The 20,597-nt window shown below is 43.7% G+C and overlaps 1 long non-coding RNA gene across 1 annotated transcript in view; it reads left to right on the top strand.

Annotated features, from left to right (window-relative positions):
• The window catches only part of LOC132393123 (uncharacterized), a 37,001-nt gene extending 17,863 nt beyond the window's left edge, over positions 1-19,138 (top strand). The window contains exons 3-4 of the long non-coding RNA XR_009511756.1: positions 13,663-13,899; positions 18,714-19,138. This is a non-coding gene — a long non-coding RNA (uncharacterized LOC132393123). The remainder of the gene's footprint in view (positions 1-13,662; positions 13,900-18,713) is intronic.
• Positions 19,139-20,597: the final 1,459 nt, after the last annotated feature.

The raw sequence follows: 20,597 nt of genomic DNA, 5'->3' as shown, positions 1-20,597 counted from the left end.
TCAGCCATGTGTACAACAGACTGGGCTATTTGGTCATTGACTTCAGGAAAGGGGTGCTGCACGTGCTCCTGCTTACATTAATGGTGCTGATGTTGAGAAGGTTAGCTTTAGATTTCTTGGAGTGAACATCACAAATAGCCTGTCCTTGCCCATACACATCGGCTCTACAGCCTAGAAAATCCACCAGCATCCCTTCTTGCTCATGAGTCTAGAGAAGTTTGGTTGTTCCCTTTGGCCCTTGCCAGTTTTTATCAAAGCATCCTACCCGGATGTGAATGAAGTCACTGGAGAGAAGTACTGGTAGACATGAATCAGACTTTTTATTCAACAAAGTGAGATACAACAGGAATCAGATGGAGAGCTCTCTGGTCGGAAAAGGTCTGCTTGGCCCATATGTGCTAAAGAGCAAAGTAAGATTCAGGACAATTCAAACAAATCTAAATTTATAATGCTTTCTTTGAACCACACACCACTTCCATATCTTCCTTCTTTGTGCCCATACTACAGACACACAAATACACACAAATAATGTATTTAAATCAATGTTGTCTGGTTTTCCATTTAACTATGGTGTCTTCCAATGAACTTGGTGTTAGGAACCCATTGTTCAGAGTTGCAATTTAGGATTAATCTCCAATGCATATTCAGATCTGAAGTTTGGTTGCTGAGTCAATATTTGCTCTATGTCCTAACCCCAAAATCTCCTAACAGTTCCTCCTCTTGGCCATCCAGGACAAAATAAATTGTTCCAGGGAAGCCCAACATTAAAGAGTATCTTCTTAAATAGGGCAGCAGAAATGCCCTGCGTCGGATCCCTCCCAATTTCTCTACGTGTATCTACATCTACCCTATCATCCCTAATGGCTACCTACAAAATCACAAAGAGATTCTGAGGACTCTACCTACCTTGGTGAATGTTTTGTACACTTCCTGTTTTTCAGAACACTGCCTCCAACGAGCCTGAGAAGCCACAGCTGTAACAAACCCTCTCCTTTACCCTCCCACGTTTATTCCAGCCGTTCCCGGCTATACCAGCACACAAAGCAAAATCTGTGATTTCACGGCAGCCACATGCACCACAGGTACTTCACAATTTCTCTTTCTCTTCCTCTGGTCTATCTCACTGGCCCATGAAACTACCACGGAGTAGGCCGATCCCACCACTATCCCCAAATCTGAAACTTCCTGGTGGGCTGAGCTCAGGCCTTCCTTCAGCATTTTCAGAAAGATTGGGTCATCCCTCCCTGAATAATCCAGCCTGGATTACTCCTCATTCGCTCAATATTTACGTTCACAATAATCCATCGCTGTCTCATCATCGCTTTGAATCACTGCCATTATCGTTCCCCAGTTAATCTTACCTTCCCTCCAGTTGCTGCCTCACTTCCCCTTTAAAAATCAATATCTCTCTTCATTGCTGGCATTTCTGGTTGTTACCCTATGTACCATCCACACCCCTGGGCCATACCGTTCCACTTACTCCTCGAGCACTTCGCTATTACCAACATGTGTATATCTTTAGGGTGCAGCTAGTGAATTTCAACCATTTCCTTGAGCTTGTGCCAGGATTCTGAATTCCCACGTGTAACTTTAAGTGTGAGCAGCTCTGATAAAATGCTCTGCTTCTCCCCGGAGGTGAAGGGTTTATAAATGGTCGTAATCAGAGTCGTAATGGTCGTAATGTCATGGGTTCTTTACCTGATGTTACCTGACCTCAATAGGTTCCATCCTGACAGATACATCTGGTAAAAGCTCAAATTCAAACAAAGCCATATTTACGTGCTTGCTTTGAACTGCACACCACAATTCCACAAGACCATAAGATATAGGAGCAGAATTAGACCATTTAGCCCATTGAGTCTGCTCTACCATTCAGTCATGGGCTGATCCAATTCTTCCAGTCATCTCCACTCCCCTGCCTTCTCCCTATACCCTTTGATGCCTTGGCTAATCAAGAACCTATCTACCTCTGCCTTAAATGCACCCAGTGACTTGGCATCCACAGCTGCCTGAGGCAACAAATTCCACAAATTTACCACCCTCTGACTGAAGTAATTTCTCTGCATTTCTGTTCTAAGTAGATGTCCTTCAGTCCTGAAATCATGCCCTCTTGTTCTAGACTCCCCTACCATGGGAAATAACTTTGCCAAATCTAATCTTTCAGGCCTTTTAACATTCGGAATGTTTCTATGAGATCCCCCCTCATTCTCCTGAACCACAGGGAATACAGCCCAAGAGCTGCCAGATGTTCCTCATACAATAACCCTTTCATTCCTGGAATCATTTTTGTGAATCTTATCTGAATCCTCTCCAATGTCAGTAAATACTTTCTAAAACAAGGAACCCAAAGCTGCACACAATACTCTAAGTGTGGTCTCGTGAGTGCCTCATAGAGCCTCAACATCACATCCCTGCTCTTATATTTTATACCTCTAGAAATGAATGCCAACATTGCATTCACCTTCTTCACCATCGACTTAATCTGGAGGTTAACCTTTAGGGCATCCTGCACAAGGACTCCCAAGTCCCTTTGCATCTCTGCATTTTGAATTCTCTCCCCATCTAAAGAAGACTCTGCCCATTTATTTCTTCCATCAAAATGCATGACCATACACTTTCCAACATAGTATTTAATTTGCCACTTCTTTGCCCATTCCCCTAAACTATCTAAGTCTCTCTGCAGGCTCTCTGTTTCCTCAACACTACCCACTCCTCCACCTATCTTTGTATCATCAGCAAATTTAGCCACAAATCCATTAATTACATAGTCCAAATCATTGACATTCTTCATAAAAAGCAGCGGTCCCAACACTGATCCCTGTGGAACTCCACTGGTAACCAGCAGCCAGCCAGAATAGGATCCCTTTATTCCCACTCTCTGTTTTCTGCTGATTAGCCAATGCTCCACCCATGTTAGTAACATCCCTGTAATTCCACGGGTTCTTATCTTGCTAAGCAGCCTCATGTGTGGCACCTTGTCAAAGGCCTTCTGAAAATCCAAGTACACCACATCCACCGCATCTCCTTTGTCTACCCTGATTGTAATTTCCTCAAAAAATTGCAGTAGGTTTTTCAGGCAGGATTTTCCTTTCAAGAAACCATGCTGGCTTTGGCCTATCTTGTCATATGTCTCCAGGTACTCCATAATCTCATCCCTAACAACAACTTCCCAGCCATTGATGTCAGGCTAACAGGTCCATAGTTTCCTTTCTGCTGCCTCCCACCCTTCGTAAATAGAAGGGTAACATTTGCAATTTTCCAGTCATCCGGTACAATGCCAGAATCTATTGATTCTTGAAAGATCGTTGTTAATGCCTTTGCAATCTCTCCAGCCACTTCCTTCAGAATCCGAGGGTGCATTCCATCAGGTCCAGGAGATTTATCCAGGAGGTTTACCATGCTTCCCTTAAATTACACACCACATTGCACATTTAGATGGAGATCTAACATAAAGATTTTTACTCCTCATGTATGTGGAAGGATGTAAGAAATAAAGTCAATTCTATGCAATTCAATTCACACCTCCCTCTTTTGTAACCATACTACAGACACAAATAGTGAATTTACATAAGTGTTGTCTGGTCTTCCATTTAACCGTTGTGTCTTCCAATTAACTTGGTTCAAGGTGCTTAGATTTAACAACTGCATCAATTGTTCAGAATTGCATTTTAGATTTAATCTTCAATGCATATTCGGTTCTGAAGGTTAGTTGCTGACAGACCATATTTGCTTTATGTTCCAACCCCTAATACGCCCTAACACGATGTGTCACAGCTCGGAACAATGACCGCTCTGCCCAAAACTATCGGAAACTACAGAGAGTTGTGGACACAGCTCAGTATTAGCGAGTCAGTAGTTATGAAATTATATGAATGTAGCAGAAGTTCATTCAAACAAGAATGAATCTTCAGTTCATGATGTAAATTGCAAGCACTAATCAGTTCAAGTTAAAAGGAGAAGCAGTACTGTCTACAGGGCACAGGCTGCTCAAGTGATATGGTTTGTAAAGTGAGGTGAGACGTTCTTGTATGCACCAGCCAAACATAACCTCATTGTCATCTTAATGACAAACCAACAATGCCGGCTAAGTTATTTAGTACCATTGTGTCCGAGTTCAACAAAGCTTGCAGACCAGGCCACTTGGCACATCAAAATAGTCACAGGCATGTTTGTTCTAGCAATGGTTGGGATATTTGTGTTATACAGAGTTAACCCTGACAACCTTAGTATTACATGTCTGGCATCTCTGTCTTCAGAAGATTCTAGAGCATCTGTGTGAATTGTATTGTCCCAGCAAAAGTGTTTCAACATTCAGATATGTTTCCGTTGTAGATATGTAATTGAATGGAAGCATTGCCAGACATGAAATATTGAAATTAACAATGTCATTGTAACTATTGAAGTATTTAATATCCTACTGTTACCTTTGATATTAAAGGATATAAAAATGTAATGTACTTAGAGTCTGAAAGACTCTACCATGAAGATCTCTCGAGGATTGCCCACATGTCACAATGGAAGAGTGAAGTTAAAGAGGGTTGACAGCTCCCTGTTGCAGACGTAAAGTACTGCAACACTCTGTTCCAGCTTATCAATTAAAGTGTGTGCTTCACCAGTGCTGAGTGAATAACTGACTGTCACACACCATCTCCCACCACCGCTGGTGACTCCCCTAGCAGTCGTTCTGGCCGACGACTTCAACTGCATCTGTAACGTGACTGGACAATCTGGTGGTACCGATAAGAGGTCGAACAACAGCTCCAGATTCCTAATGAAAATGGTTAATTATGCAAACAGGAGACAGAAGACAGACTACAGATGCTGGAAATCTGAAGCAACACATGCAACAGACTGGAGGAACTCAGCAGATCAGGCAGCATCCAAAGAGAGAAAGGAGTAGTCGACATTTTGGGTGGAGACCCTTCATCAGCACTGGAAATAAAGCGAGCAGGAAAGTTGTGAGACATTTTTAGCACCCCTGCACAACTGCAACACACTTGGAACAGGAGGGGCAGGTTAGTATGGTTCCAGATTGACATCTTTTTCATATTAAAAGCAGTCATATCAGATTGACCAATGTCATGTTAGTGTTCCTCTCTGACCCCCTACCTCCTTCAAGCCTCCTGGAGGACCAGGAGGATAGGACAGTTGAATGTCAAGCTGCTGACCCCAGAGAACGTTTGAAGAACTAAAGAGAGTTTACACTGTGGTGGTTCAGTCCGAAGTCATGGTCCGGTCCGTGAACTCCGGACTCCGGGTTTTCCAGTGGTCCCTTGTTGCGGTTGGACTTAACTAGAAACACCTGAGGCTCATATTGGAACTGGGAATATAAGTGGCCCTGGTATTGAGTGTGGTGTGGGGTCTTGTCATGATACTCATGGCAAAGATGGCTGGTGGAAGGCTAGAATGGACTCTTGCCATCCTTGAGGTTGTGTTCCAGCACTGAGAACTGTGGCTTCTGGGAGCCTTGCTGTTAGTAGTTGGAGTGGTCATTGTGGTTTGGATTCAGCTGTTTCCTGGGCCAGCTGGGTGTCTGTCAGCCACTCTGAGCTAGCTAGGGTCTGGTTGGCTTCTGTAGCCAGCCAAGGCTGCTGGCTGTAACGGCTACTTGGAGCTACCCTGATGCAGAGGTGGAACTGTCTGTTGTTCCTTGGTGTTTGTCTCTTCCTGTCCTTGCCCCTGTGGGGTAAGTCTGGCTGTTCTGCTGTTGCCCTGTAGGGGATCTGTCTTGCCTTGTCCTTGCCTCTGATGGGTAGGTCAGGCTGTTCTGATGTTACCTGATGGATGGTCCTGCCCCACCTTGGTGTGAAGTTAAAGATGAGTCCTGGCTTGTTGGTGGATAAGTCCTGGCTCTATTTTGATGTACAGTTCCTAGTCTGTCCCTAGCTCGAGCCTTGAGCCAAGCCCGCAGCCTTGAGCCTCGACCCGTCCAAGCCTGGGTTTGGGGGTCTGAGCCTGAGGCAAGACTTGTCCAGTCTCGGGCTTGGAGTCCACCCCAGGCTCCTTATTCCCAGTCTCTCGTCCTGGTCCTGCTTCTTCTGCCTAGACTCCATCCTGTCCTTTGGTTCTGTCTCATCCTGTTTCTGGGACTCCAGTGTCTGTGTACTGCAGCTGGGTCCTGAGTCAACACCTGACTTATGACAACACAGGTTAGAGAATCCTGAAGCCCCTTCTTTGACTCTTTACCTCACATGTGGGATGCAACCAAGGAGAATGTTAAAAAGTTCCTTCATCCTTAAAGGTGCTTAGAAAGCAAGACAGAGTCGGAAGGAATTGTGTGGACTGCAAGAACACTTACAGTATCTTCTGCAGTTGAGTGGGATGGATGTGAGAGAAGGACTACAAGAGGTTAAGAATGCACTCTTTGCCTCTGAATCCAACAGGATCATCTTCCAATCCAGGACCCACTTTGTCAAGCAGAAAACAGCATGTTCATGCTTGGAGCATGACAGCACAGAACCAGGCCCTATGGCCCATCTAGTTGATGACAATCCATTATTGTGCCTAGTACCATTGACCCACACCTAGAACATAGCCCTCCATATCCCTCCCAAGCTTGTACTGTATGTACATAACCAAACTTCTCAAATATTGTGGGCCTGCATCCACCATTTCTGCTAGCAGCTTTTCCATATTTGCACCACCTCTGAGTGAAGAAGCTTCCCCCTTTAAATATTTCACCTTTCAACCTTAACCTATGACCTCTAGTTCTAGTCTCTCAATCCTCAATGGAAAATATCTACTTGCATTTACTCCATCTACACCCCTCATAATTTTGTATGTCTCTATCAAGCTCCCCTCAATTTCCTACACTTCAGCAAATAAAGTCTAAACATGTTCAACTTTTTCCCCAAAACTCAGGTCCTGCCAACACACTTGTAATTTTTTTCTGTACTCTTTCAATCTTGTTGATAGCTTTCCTGTGGGTAGGTAACCAGAACTGCACATAATACTCCAAACTAGGCCTCACCAACACCTTATATAATGTCAATATACCATTTCTGTTCCTGTAATCAGTATTTCCAGTTATGAAGGCCAGTGTACTAAAAGCTCTCTTTATGACCCTATCTATCTGAGAAGCCACTTTCAGGGAAATATGGATCTGCATATCCCTCTGGTTTTCCATGTTCCTCAATGCCCTACTGCTCACTGTGTAAGTCCTACCCTGGTTTGTCCTCCCAAAGTGCAACACTTGTCTGCATTAAATTCCATCTGCCATTTTTCCAACTGGTTCAGATCCTGCTGCAAACTCTGAGAGCCTTCCTCGCTGTCCACTATGCCCTGATCTTGGTGACGTCTACTGATCCTCTTTACCACTTTATCATCCAGATCACTGATACACTGTGGATGACAAACAATACGGGGCCCAGCACTGATCCCCGTAGCACACCACTAGTCACAGGCCTTGTTGGCCATTGCAGATTTAAAACATTGAGCTCGAATGGATCAAGGCCAGTAGAAGCAGACAGATCAATTATCTTTGTTCCTGCCGGGTGCTTGGAGATGGAGGCTGCCATTTTGTAGAACCGTTTTACATTCTCCATTTTGTGAGACAGAGTTGCTTTGCTCTCTGTGTTTTAAAGTAGGTACAATGATGTTTCAGGTAACCTGCTGTACTGGAGATCATTTTCAACTATGAAGTTATTTGTGAGGTGTTTTTTGATATAACATAACATAATATGCAGGTTGGTGCCTGCCTGGAGTGATTCAAGCTGGCTACTGAAGAGAACAAAGAACCATAAATTACTGATTGTCACTTGCTGGGAAGAGGGCAATAAATGGATGCTGGTCTGGAGCAGAGCCAATAAAAAAGGTGTTAAAGGTCAGACACTTGACCGACAGCCAATGACACTGGAATGTGATGTTTGAATTGGTAAGGAACGAGTATAAAAGTGGACACTTCGAGTGCACTATCAGTAACAACTCTCTCAAGAGACCCACTAGCACAAGGAAGAACCCCATGCCAGGGCTGGGTGAAGAAAGAATCAATCATCTGGCCAACGGAGATCCCCCATATCAATGGGAAAAGTGCTTTGCATGAGTATTGGTACATAGGGAGCAGTAGAATTCATCCCAGGGTGGACATAGTTAGGTGGTTGTTTGTACAGAGACAATGAAGTGCAATCTTCGATTAATCACAGGTTGCGTAGTGAAATTCCGAACCTATTTCCACTGATGAATGGTCAACTCCCACTCTTTGCCTTCTCCTGTGAAACTGATGTCAAATCCAATTCAGTTCAGTTCAAGTTAAATTATCATTCAACCATACATGAATACAGCCAGACAAAACAACGTTACTATGTAATCAAGGTGCTAAAATACACGTTCAACAATCACACACGAGAACACTTTCACAGAATAAAAGCCTCCTCCCTCACCCCCGCTCCTCGCGACAACACTGCTTGGTGGCCAGTCCTTGCACATACAAGTCAACAGACCCTTACAGAGTATCAGTAAAGCACAACGGCACATAATATGTATGTGTGTATACATAAAAAAAATAGCAAAAACATAATCAGAGAGATGTATACGAATTTAGTCCATACTCCTCAGTCCAATTGAAATCTTCTGTCAACCACAACTGCTCTGTGTCGCCCCCGGTACAATTCAATGGCGCAGATGCCTCTCTCCTTGCAGCTAAAAAGCAAGCGATCCTACAACTTGAGGCCTGAGTCCATCGAGTGCCGACAAAAACCCACAGAAGAGTTTGTGTTCTGCTGAGGAAAACTCCAGGAGGGTAACCCATTCCGGCCGCCGCACTTGGTGAAGCCTCGTCACCTCACTGCAGCTGCTGTAAGCAGGCGACACTGCGGCTGCAGACTTCGTCCTCACTGCATCTGTGCCCAGGGAGTTCCCCCACCATCCGCCCCGCTCTCATCCAATAAATCCGTGAATTGAACTTACACGTATCCGATTAACAATGTTCAAATGGGTCTTACAATCACAAGAAAGGCAACCATGATGGCCACTCACTATGTAAATGTCTGGCTCTCCAGTCTGTAATTTCCTGGCTTATTCTTAGAGCCTTTCTTGTACAATTGAGCAACTTCAAATATTGTCAAGACCACCAGCTCCTATCCCAAGGTTAAGTACATTTTAAATTCTTCTGCCAGGGCCCCTGCAATTTCTGCACTCACTCCCATGACCCTTCTTCCAAAAACTTGACATAGTGATCAACAGCCGCATGGCAGAGGACGGCTCAGCGAAGTGCTCATGGACAGACATAGTGAGGGTCGGCTGATCCTTCAGCATCAGTCTGTGTGACGGAAAGGCGAGAGGTAGCACAGACTCCCTGAACATCCTGGCCTCTATTACAGAGGCAAGCAGGAGAGTCTGGATCAGTCCTGTCCCTGGAGGAGCTGACTAGCTCCATCCTTCCCTTGGCATGAATAAACTCCCGGATGTGACAGCTTACCAGCAGGGGTTTTTTCAGCTCTGTGGGATCCTTGGGCCCAGACTTGCTGGAAGTGTATGGAACTACACTTTTGGCTGGCTGTATGTCAGACTCCATGAGGACCTTTGCCAACTATGTAGAGTCTGCTCTGGGGCAGGTTATCTACCCAAACTAAACTGTCCCTGGTGTAGCAGAAGGCAGGCCTGGCCCTGCTACTGCGCAGTCAGCTGGGCATTGCCACATTACTTGTACCTTGTGGAAGAGTTCTTCCAAGCAAACACTTTTGAACAAGTCCATTGGGCAGTGGTCAGGACTTCAGAACAGGGAGGTCGGGAGAACACACACCAGTCCTTGCCGAAGGGTCGGCAGTGGAAAGTGTGAGCAACTTCTTGTGTGTCACCATCTCAGGGATCTGTCCTGTTGATGCAGTCATGATGAAGGCACATCGGTGGCTCAGCTTCATTAGGAGTTTGATGAGATTTGGTATGTCCCCAACGATTCAAGCAAGCTTCTGCAGATGTATGGTGGAGAGCATCCTGACCAGTTTTATCACTGCCTGGGGTGGATGCTCCAATGCACAGGGTTGAAAGAAGCTGCAGAGGGTTGTAGACTCAACCAGCTCCATCATGGGCACAACCCTCCCCACCAATGAGGATGTCATCAAAAGGCAATGATTCAAGAAGGTGGTTTCCATCGGTGAGAGCCCTCACCATTCAGAACATGTCCTCATCCCATTACTACCAGGTACAGAATGCTGAAGATGCACATTCAAAGTTTTAGGAAAAGCTTCTACCCCTCCACCATCAGATTAATGAATAGTCTTTGAACCCATGAACACTGTCTCACTATTCTTCTTTTGTACTCTTTAGTTATTGTATTTCTCAGGTAACAGCAAGTAATTTTTTTTGTGTCTTCCGCTATACTGGTGCCACAAAGCGAAACATTTCACGACTTCTGTCAGTGATAATAAACCTGATTCTGTGGGATCGGAGCACTACGGATATCCTGGGCTGACCTCTAAGCCGATTGTCCAAGCCACCTACCAGAGTGCCTCTTCACTAGATCTGACCAAGACCTCGCTTAGCTGTGGTGAAAGGGGCCCTCACAGTCAGATCTTTCCTGTACGTGCTGCTCCTGGGATGGCTGCAATGGGGAACAGTCACCCCAGCACTTTACAGACCGTGGATTTCCAGCGAGGGTGTGGAGACAGGTGCAATGTCTTTGTCCTGGTTCATCCCGCAGCAGCTTTGTCACAGAGGACTCTCTGATCTGAGGGTAGTTCTCAAGGATCCTCATCGAGACGGGCACCAAATGCCACCGGGAGATTATTGGCTTTGCTTGGTCAGCCTGATTCTCCGGCACAATGGGACATCTGTAAGGGGGTGTGGACAACTAGCACAGCCCAGGCTGCAGGAGTATGAACTGACAGATCCACGGCAGCTAACACAGATGTTCTGTGGGGACGGACCACCGTCAGGGTTTGCTTTCACACATGGAGTAGCAGATTTGGGTGGGGAGCCTCTCGAACAATCAAAAGGGCATAACACACCAAGGGGCCACACAAGCGGCACTGTGTTGTTTGCTTGTTTTTTGCTGAACGTATCGACTTTGAATATTTGATTGTTTTGCTCTGCTTCTTCCACTGTATATAACTTTTATTATGAATAACATATGTTTTTGAAATAATAATAAAGCTTGTCATGTTGAATAAAGACTTTTATATCATCTCCGGTAACTAGGATCATAATCACAACACTCAGCACCTCATGGGAACCAGCCTCCTTCCCCATTGACTCTGTCTACACATCTTGCTGCTTCAGTCAGCACAATCAAAGACCCCAACCACCCCTTCTTTTTCCATCTTCCAACAGACAGAAGACACAAAAACCTGAAAGCACGTACCACCAGGCTCAAGGGTGGCTTTTAACCCAGCGCACTAGATCACTGCTGTACTACAATAAAGAACGTCTACTGTTTCATGCTCAGACCACATTTTGGGAAACCTGATCACTTGGCTGTCGTTCTCCTACCTGCAAACAGGCAGGAGTTAAAGAGCAAAGCTCGAGAGATTAGGTCAACAAAGAGGTGGTCACGGGAGGCAGGGGGCAGCCGCAGGATTGCTTTGGGTCAGTGGACTGGGCCGTGTTCAAGAACTCATCTGTGGATCTGAATAGACACACAATAGTTGTCACAGACTGTATGAAAACAGTTGCAGATGAGTGAGTCCTCACAAAATCATTCAGAGTTCTCCCCAGTCAGAAGCCCCGGATGAACCATGGTATCTTGATGCACCACCAATAACTCACTCTGAGACGTAAAGGCGAGATATCGGCTTTTATTGACTGGACGAAGGAACAAGCAGTGAGTGACCGCCACACTACATCCTGGAGAATGAGAGGCCGGGCTCAGGCCTTGATCGCCTTTATACAGGGGTCTGTGGGAGGAGCCACAGGAGCAGTCAGCAGGGGGCGTGTCCAGACAGGTACACGTAGTTCACCACATATCTGCTGAGAGCCAAATCAGAAGCATTCAGCTCTGAAGACCAAATAAGTTACAAGAGGTTCAAGCACGATCTCCAAAAATCCACCTCGTGAGCAAAGTGGGAATTTAGGACTAAAGCAGAAATGAACGAAGGATTCTTGTCAGTTGTGGCAGGACTTGGATACTCTTATAAAGTTAAATCAAGTGACATAGGTGCAACAGGGCTTCACTTCCACATGAGCGCCATGCTCGCTTGAGCATCAAAACATGGCGGAATCATCGAAAACTCCCAGAGCCCCAGATGATCCAGTGATTTCAGTCTGAGGCTGATGTGCATGCAGCCTTCAGGAGGGTGAACCCATGAAAAACATCTAACCCGGAAGGGTTACCTGGCCAAGAACTAAAGATCCTTGCTGATTAACCACACAGATGCACCACTAAGCTGTGTGCTTAGCCTCTTGCTTTACTCACCTTACACTTGTGACTGTGTGGCTAAATACAGCTCTGATGCCATTTTCAAGTGGCTGATGACACCACTGTGGTAGGCCAACTCAAAGGTGGTGATGGATCAGCATGTAAGAGGGCGATGAAAATCTGGCTGAGTGGTGCCATAGAAACAACCTCTTACTCAAAGTCAGCAAGACCAAGGAGCTGATTATTGACTTTAGGTGTACAATACCAGAGGTCCATTAGCCGGTTCTCTTTGGAAGATCAGAGATGGGAAGGGTCAGCAACTTTAAATTCCACTGTGATATTATTTCAGATGGCCTGTCCTAGACCCACCATGTAAATGCAGTTATGAAGAAACTTCCTTAGGGTTTTTTTTGAAGATTTGGCATGACATCTAAAACTTTGACAAACTATTATGTGTGGTGGAGAGTATATTGTCTGGCTGCTTCAAAGCCCAGCATGCAACCACCGATGCCGTTGAGTGGAAAATCCTACAAAAGAGAGTGGATACAGCCCAGTACATTATAGGCAAAGCTCTCCCCACTATTTAGATCATCTACATGAAAAGCTTTTTCATGAAAATAGCGTCTATCATCAGGGACCCCACTACATGCTCTGTGCTCACTGCTGGCTTCGGGAAGGTGGTTCAAGAGCCTCAGGACTCACACCACCAGGTTCAGGAACAGTTATTACCCTTTAACCATCAGGCTCTTGAACCAGAGGGGATAACTTCACTCAACTTTACTCAGCTCATCACAGAACTGTTCCCACAGCTTATAGATCCACTTTAAGTTCTCTTCATCTCATGTTATCAATATTTATTGCTTATTTATTTATTATTATTACTTTCTTTTTGCATTCTCACAGTTTGTTGTCCTTTGAACACTGGCTGAATGCCCAAGTTGGTGTGGTCTTTCATTGACTCCGTTATGGTTATTATTCTATTATGGATTTATTGAGTATGCCCACAAGAAAATGAATTTCAGGATTAAAAATGGTGACATATATGTACTTCGATAATAAGTTTAATTTTAACCTATTGAGTGGTTCCCTGTATGATAAAACTGACCATTGACCTCAATCTACCTTGTTATAACTTTGTACCTTATTGTCCAGAAGTACTGAACTTTCTCTGGAACTGTAACACTTTATTCTGCACTCTGTTATTGTTTTACCTCGCACTACCCCAGTGTACTATGGTTATGATTTGATCCCTGTGATCGGTAAAATCATCTCAGGAGACATATTTAAAATGGCTCCAGAGGGCAATTTCTCCCAGCCCATCAGAGTAACAGTTAAACTCTTCCTCTTCTAATGTCTCTATTTCCCTTTTCCAGGTGGCTGGGACAGCACGGTGACGTGCTCCTGTCCTTAGAGCTCACCGCATTTCGATACATCCAGGTTCGGCCTGAAGTCGGGCACCTTCGGGATGCAGCCTTGCGTGGCCCTTGTGGACACGAGTTCTTGCTAGTGTCACGAACTGAAGCACAGTGGGAGCCCGAGCACTGGGGCAGCAAGAGCAGCTGCTGGAGGTCTCTGCGCTCGGGCAATCACAATCTCTCTCGTCCTCAATGGTGAGTGAGAATTTGCTCCCGATTCTCAAGTTGGGGAACTCAAAGTAAAAATTAACGCTTCAGACTGTGACTGTAACTGTAACATTCGAAACAGCGATTCTCCCCTCTCACTGTGGAAGGAGTGTTATCTGTGTCTCTCTTGTTAGTGAGAGAGAGAGAGCCTGACGGATGTCGAATTGTTGAAATGAACAGTTAGTTTTTGATGTACCGTGGACCTTGGATTTTCTTTGGTTGGGGGCACGGTGGATGGTGGGAATGCTGATGCTTTCTTCTAGAATAGGTGGGAGGAGGGGAAAGATTGATACTGCTTGTGTGTGGGGGGGGGTAGGGGGTTTGGTGTTCTTATGTTTTATTCTGTCATTCATTTTTCTCCTGTTTCGAGGATGTCAGCGACGAGTAAGAATTTCAGGTTGTATACTGTATGCATTCTCTGATATTAAATGGAACTGTTGAACCATTGGTATGCCAGACTGCACTTCAGTGCATATGGCAACAATAAACCTTTTTACCAATTTCCTAATTTGCAGCTGCTTTTAAAAAGTGGCAACCCCCCCCCCCACCCCCCAGGTGTTTTAGGATCACAGGTGATAGAGGTTGCCATTGGTTTAATTTTTTTTTAAAAATCACTTAACACATCCAATCCAGATGAAATGTCTTGACCCGAAATGTCAGCTCTCCATTTCTGTCCTCTGAGCGGCCTTTCTGTCTCAATATAAAGTGAGATCTGAGTTACTACGTTGGCTGACAGATAAATGTTAATGAGGAGATCCTGAGGAGTTGTTAATTCTTTTACCTCCACAGATGAGTGGAGATGGGGCCTCAGTTCCAGCAATGCAGCAGCACACCGTCAGTACTGCAGCAGTGTCAGCTGTCATTGTGCTCAGGAACACGACCGGAACCACCCATTCCAAAAGCAAGATGCCCCCAGCTGCACTGCAGCTGACACCGTTGATTGCACTTGAATGAAGCTTATTAAACAATCTATCGCTTTGCCCTGAGCAACCGTTTCATAGACACTTTATCTTCTATTGGACTACTGATCTCCTTCAGGGTCTTTGCCTTCTCCTTGAGCGAGATAGCCTAGCCCGTTATGGAGGAGACTTTACGTCAACAGTGATTCATAACAACTATGCCAGGGACAGGATGATTGATTGGGTTTTCATAAACCGTCTATCAGCACCTTTCAAACCGGCAATTTTTTGAATCTGTTTTTTTTAAATCAGTTTTAATCCACTTCTCAGAGCTCCTAGTAATAGTTTTAACAGTAACAAGACCAGAAAAGAAGTATTGCCTTTTGTTGTAAACACAGATTTGATATTGTTTTTTTTTTACTTAAGAAAAGACTACAACAGACTAGTTAAATCATCCACATTGCATTCTTTTTCTCCGCTTACCCACTCCTATCCCTCCCTGTGCTACAATAGTTTGGAATAACCATTGACCTCAAAGTACATTTCTACATGCTGTATCAGAATTTTCAAATGCAATTTTGTTGTAAGTGCAAGAGCATTAAATCTATGGCTAGATGAATCAGAAACAGAAGACAGATTTCCTGATGATAACCAGTATCAGGGAGAATATCTCTGCAAGATCACAGACAAAGCGGTAAAGAATGTTACATGTAAAACAAGGGATGGAGGGTTGTCTTCTGAAGAACAGAATTACAAGTTAATACTGTCAGTTCCCCAAACTCCAAAATTGAAGAAAACAACTATTTGTTTGTGATTGTGATTGATGTAATAAAAATAAAGTCATAGCCATACAATGTTTTTAGGAGGGTGTTAGGAAACGAAACTGAAAATGTTAAGCAAAGTTCAAAGTAAATTTATTTATCGAGGTACATATATGTAACCATATACAACCTTGAGATTCATTTTCTTGCTTGCATACTCAATAAATTCATAACAGGATAGACAGAGGTTAAGAGTTACTTTTATCATACCGAAAAACATTCAATTGTCATTTTAAAAGTAAATTTACATTCAGAGTAAATGTAATCAAAGTACATATATGTCATTTTCTTCCGGGCATACTTAATAAATCCACAACAAGGTCAATAGTCAATCTTATCATTCATGGAACCATTCAGTTGTCATATTTCAGCAGGTCAAAAAGTAAATTTAAATTCAAAGTAAGTTTAGTATCAGCGTTTGTATATGTCACTATATACTAACCTGAGGTTCCTTTAAATCCATAATAGGATAATAACCATAACAGAATCAATAAAAGACCACACCAACTTGGATGTTCAGCCAATGTTCAAAAGAGAACAAACTGTGCAAATACAGTAAGAAAGAAATTATACTAATAAATAAATAAGCAATAAATATCGAGAACATGAGATGAGTCCTTGAAAGTGAGTCCATAGGTTGTGGGAACATCTCCATATTGGGCAAATGAAGTTGAGTGAAGTTATCCCCACTGGTTCAAGAACCTGATGGTTCCACGTCTTTAACTTAAACAAGTCAACCATACCAGTGAACAAGCAGAATGATGGTTTTAAGTGTTAACCTCTGTGTGCCATCTTCGAGTAGGCAACTTAAAATAATCAGCATGATATTCTGAAGTATAGCAGAATGATGGGCTTTTGATGTGGCTGGATTACACCGCTCTATTCCCCAGAAATTACACTGAGGTCTCTAAAGATTAATCCAATGATATATACATTCATTCTGTGAATGGAATTACCAGAACAGGATCTATTAGCTTTTAATTTATGAACTCATGTACTTTGAGGAATATTTGAGAAAAGCTGTCTCTAGCCTAAGAGTTCTAAAAAGTCATCTGGCTTCCATTTTGGAATTGCTATGTGCCATTGTCCATTGCTTACAACTTTATTCCCTTCCCTGTAAATTAATCAGTTCAGAGACAGATCAAGAGGCCATGCTTACACTATGGTGATCTTGTTCTTCTTTCGCAAAACGGAACCAGTTTGCATTTACTTCGTGCTATTGATGAGTGGTGTTGTACAAACACAACAGGCTCGCAAACAGATATTAGTTCAAATAATCGAAGATTTGGTCAAAGGGATTACATTGGTGAGATCTAGGGAAGGAATTACAGGCCTTAAGCTAGTTGAAATATGATTGGCAATGGTGGAGTGATGAAAATCAAGATTGCATTGAAGGTTTGATTTGGAACAATACACAAGGAAACAGAGCTGGAGAAGAGAAAAAAATAAATTCCAGATTTTATCAGACTGTGAACCAGCACTGATTCTAATCACAAGCAAGCTGTTTAAACAGGTTGTTTTGAGAGTTAAAATTGAACATGAAGAGCACAGAACAGGACAGGCTTTTTGGCCCATTGTGTCTGTACTGACCACGATGCCACTTTAAACTAATCCCAGCTGCCTGCAAATCTCTATTCCCTGCCTGTTCTTATATCAGCCACAGTGGCTCGTAAATGTTGCTCTGATACCTGTTTCTATCACTTCCCCGTCAGTCTGCTTGGTCGTCAACTGCTCTCTGGGTAAGATAAAAAAAACTCGCCTCACAAATTGCTTTTAAACTTTCCCTTTCCCACCTTTGAACCCAACTCTGTAGTGAATGATGTGTGATATAGTGATCTGGCAGGACTCAAGTTTACTGAGAGTAGTAGATGGGTCACAGGGAAGGTGTGTATCGGAGAGGCTGTCAAAGAATGATTGCGGTTTTCAACAGCAGAATGGCCGAGGGAGGAGCTGGCAGCAGCCATAATCACCTCTGGTAGAGTGTTGGGTGAAGAAAACAGATTGCCTCATGCATTTCTAGGCACGGAAAGGAAGAGGAATGGAGAGAGCCAGTAGTGATTCTGCCTCACGGTTCCAGTGGCTCTAGGTCGGTCCTGACCTCTAGAGCTGCCTCTGTGGAGTATTCATTGTCTCTTGGCGATCACGTACAGTAGTCACTCCAGTTCTGTCCCATATTCCAAAGTTGTGTAAATTGGTAGGTTAAATGGCCTTTGTAGATTGCCCCTACTGTCAAGCTGAATGGTAGAATACAGATGGATAGATGGAGGAGAATAAAATAGGAATGTGAATAGGTGCTTGATGGTCAACATAGAGTTGAAGTGCAAAGAGCCTGGTTCTGTAATGTACAGTTCCATGTTTCCTGCTATATTACAGTTCATGCTAACTCTACCGATATAATAATATTAGTGAACATCATTCTGTTTCCATTTCTTTCTCAGGATATTCAGGGAAAAATAACATCTGCAGCTGGTGCACGAAGCTGCCATCAATTCCATCTGTCTCCTTCTTTGAAAACCTTCCCCATTGTTATCTTGTCTTTGCTGAAGAATTGGATAATTATCTCAGGAAATAAGGTTTTGGGGAGGAAATTATCCTGGTTAAAGAAAGAAACTTGAAATGACCAGAATGGTGGCATTCAGAGGAATGGGAAGGTGTTCAGTTTAAACTCTGCTTGGTTTTCTCCAAGTGGATCAGTGTTAAACAATGAGGATTCCTCTTTTACAGGAAGGGAGTAGTTGTATAGGGGCATTATCACCTCACACTTTCACTCTAAGGTACACCCAGTCCCGATATACAAATTGAGAATCCTGCAAGCAGACCGCGTTTGTGGAAGGAGAAACAGAGTTAATCGTTTGGATGGAAAACCCTTTGAAAGAATTGGGAAAGTGAGAAAAAGCAGTGTCAACCATATTTTCAAATAACCCCTAGGCTGGCTAACTATTGACTCCAAGATGGTGCTGGTGATACACAGTGACATTTTTCAGGCACCTCACAAAACTACAACTGTGGCAATCTGCAGCCTGTAATTACCCTTTAAGAAAAGAACTTTTGAATTAACTAACAATTTTATTATCTCCTGAAGGATTTGGCAAATTTGACCCTCAGGAAAGCAGGTATAGCACCTCGAAGCGGACGAAGGTCGGCCATCGGCAGAAGAGAGAGCACTAGGGTGGACTTCAAGCCAGATTAAAGTGTTGAGGCTGGAGAGCAGGAAAAGAACTGGTGTTCAGCCCCACTACCCTGTGCCAGCCAAGATCCCCCAAGAGAGCTCTTTCCTGACTGCCCATGTTTGACCCGTCTCCTTGCCACTCCCACTGGGTTGGAGGTGAAGGAGTCTGGGTCCCTCACCACCAGGTTCAGGAACAGTTGTTGCCCAACAGCTACTGGGACCCTGGACTGGTGTGGGTGACTTCACTCAACCCAGTGCTGAGCTGCCTCCACAGCCCAAAGGTTCAGGGACTGCCTTTGTCATGTATGCTTTTTATGGAATCTATTATACTTCTTTATTTTGCTGTGAGTGCTTGCCAGAATATTAATGTATAAGCTATACATACTTTGATAATAAATTTACTTTGAACTTTTTGAACTTTTAAATATTATTCACAGGTGTTTTGCTTGAAAATATGAATCTCACTGTGGAAAGGATTAAGTATATCTTTACTGACCCTGCAGTCAAATAGGCCACAGTCACAAAACATTATTATGCTTTACTTGGTAACAAGTTACTTAGGAGTGATGTTAAGCTACTCAAAAGCTTCTTCATTTTCCTGGATTAAGGTTTAACAATTTGAATTCTGATTTTTGCAGCACTGGGAATAACGCAGCTATAAAAGCTTACTTGCCTTTCAAATGCCCTCCAGGGAGGAATCTTGCCCTCACTCAGCCTGGTTTACATTGAATCAAGTTGATTCTGAATAGCCTTCTGAAGTGTTTTGCAAGCCACTTAAATGTGTCAAAGGTGGGCAGTTTTGGATGGGCAATAAATACTAATCTTTCCAAAGATTCAAGAAGAGAACTAATGTTCAATATTTTTTTAAAAGAAGTAATCAGACCAAGCAATTTAGTTACAGTGAGTGGTCTTGAGATTATTCAGCAGAACACACACACACACACACACACACACACACACACACACACTCACACACACACACACACTCACACACACACACACACATTGTACAGTGAAAAAGTAGAGGTGTGTAAATCACACATTTAAACTCATTTATCTTTCACTATCTGGGTCACTTATCTTGAGACCTTTACTGTGCAGACTCTTTATGATATATACATTACCCTTTCAGATGCTATTTGCCATTAAGTGCCGTAACAATCCGCCCCCTCGATGGTCTTTCAAGTGTCTAAAGATTTACCTGATGACCTCGTGAGGCTAAGCAAATACCAACCTGTAAAGTCCATCCCATAAATACGTTAGTCCAACCATGACATGGCTGCTAAGTAAACAGCATAACTGACCTGCCTGCACACAGTTATGTAACACGCCTTAGCGGCTTTGAAGTCAGATTTGAATGAATATGTGATTTGAAATTCACCTCCAGGTGCCAGGTTTTAATTTGTAGTATTTTAACTTAAGGTCTAAATCAAAATCTCTACTCCTTTTCTGCAAATGGATCAACAACTCAACAGTTTCTGTTGTACCTACTTTACTTGTTCAAAATCCCAGTCTCACGTTGCTATGAGGAACCCCCTGAGTCACATGTAGCTGAATGCTTGGTGACTGGAACAAGTATTTGAAGTGTCCCTTTTCTTGATGTCCCAGAGGCATTTGCTGTGTCAAAGGGCGCCGTGCCTTTGAAGCATTGACTGTGGACCCATAAGGGGATGGCTTTGCTCTCACTCCCTGTGAAGTAATATCCGTCTCGCTGCCAGGCAGCCTGAATGGCCAGGTCAGAGGGATCAGCTTGGTGCCATTACTTTAATGCCTTTAAAGCCCTGGGAGAGTGTCCCG

Source organism: Hypanus sabinus, chromosome 4 (assembly GCF_030144855.1).
Source record: "Hypanus sabinus isolate sHypSab1 chromosome 4, sHypSab1.hap1, whole genome shotgun sequence".
Classification (NCBI taxonomy): domain Eukaryota; kingdom Metazoa; phylum Chordata; class Chondrichthyes; order Myliobatiformes; family Dasyatidae; genus Hypanus; species Hypanus sabinus.
Note: the sequence above shows the minus strand (reverse complement) of the source record. Positions and strands in the feature narration are given on the sequence as shown.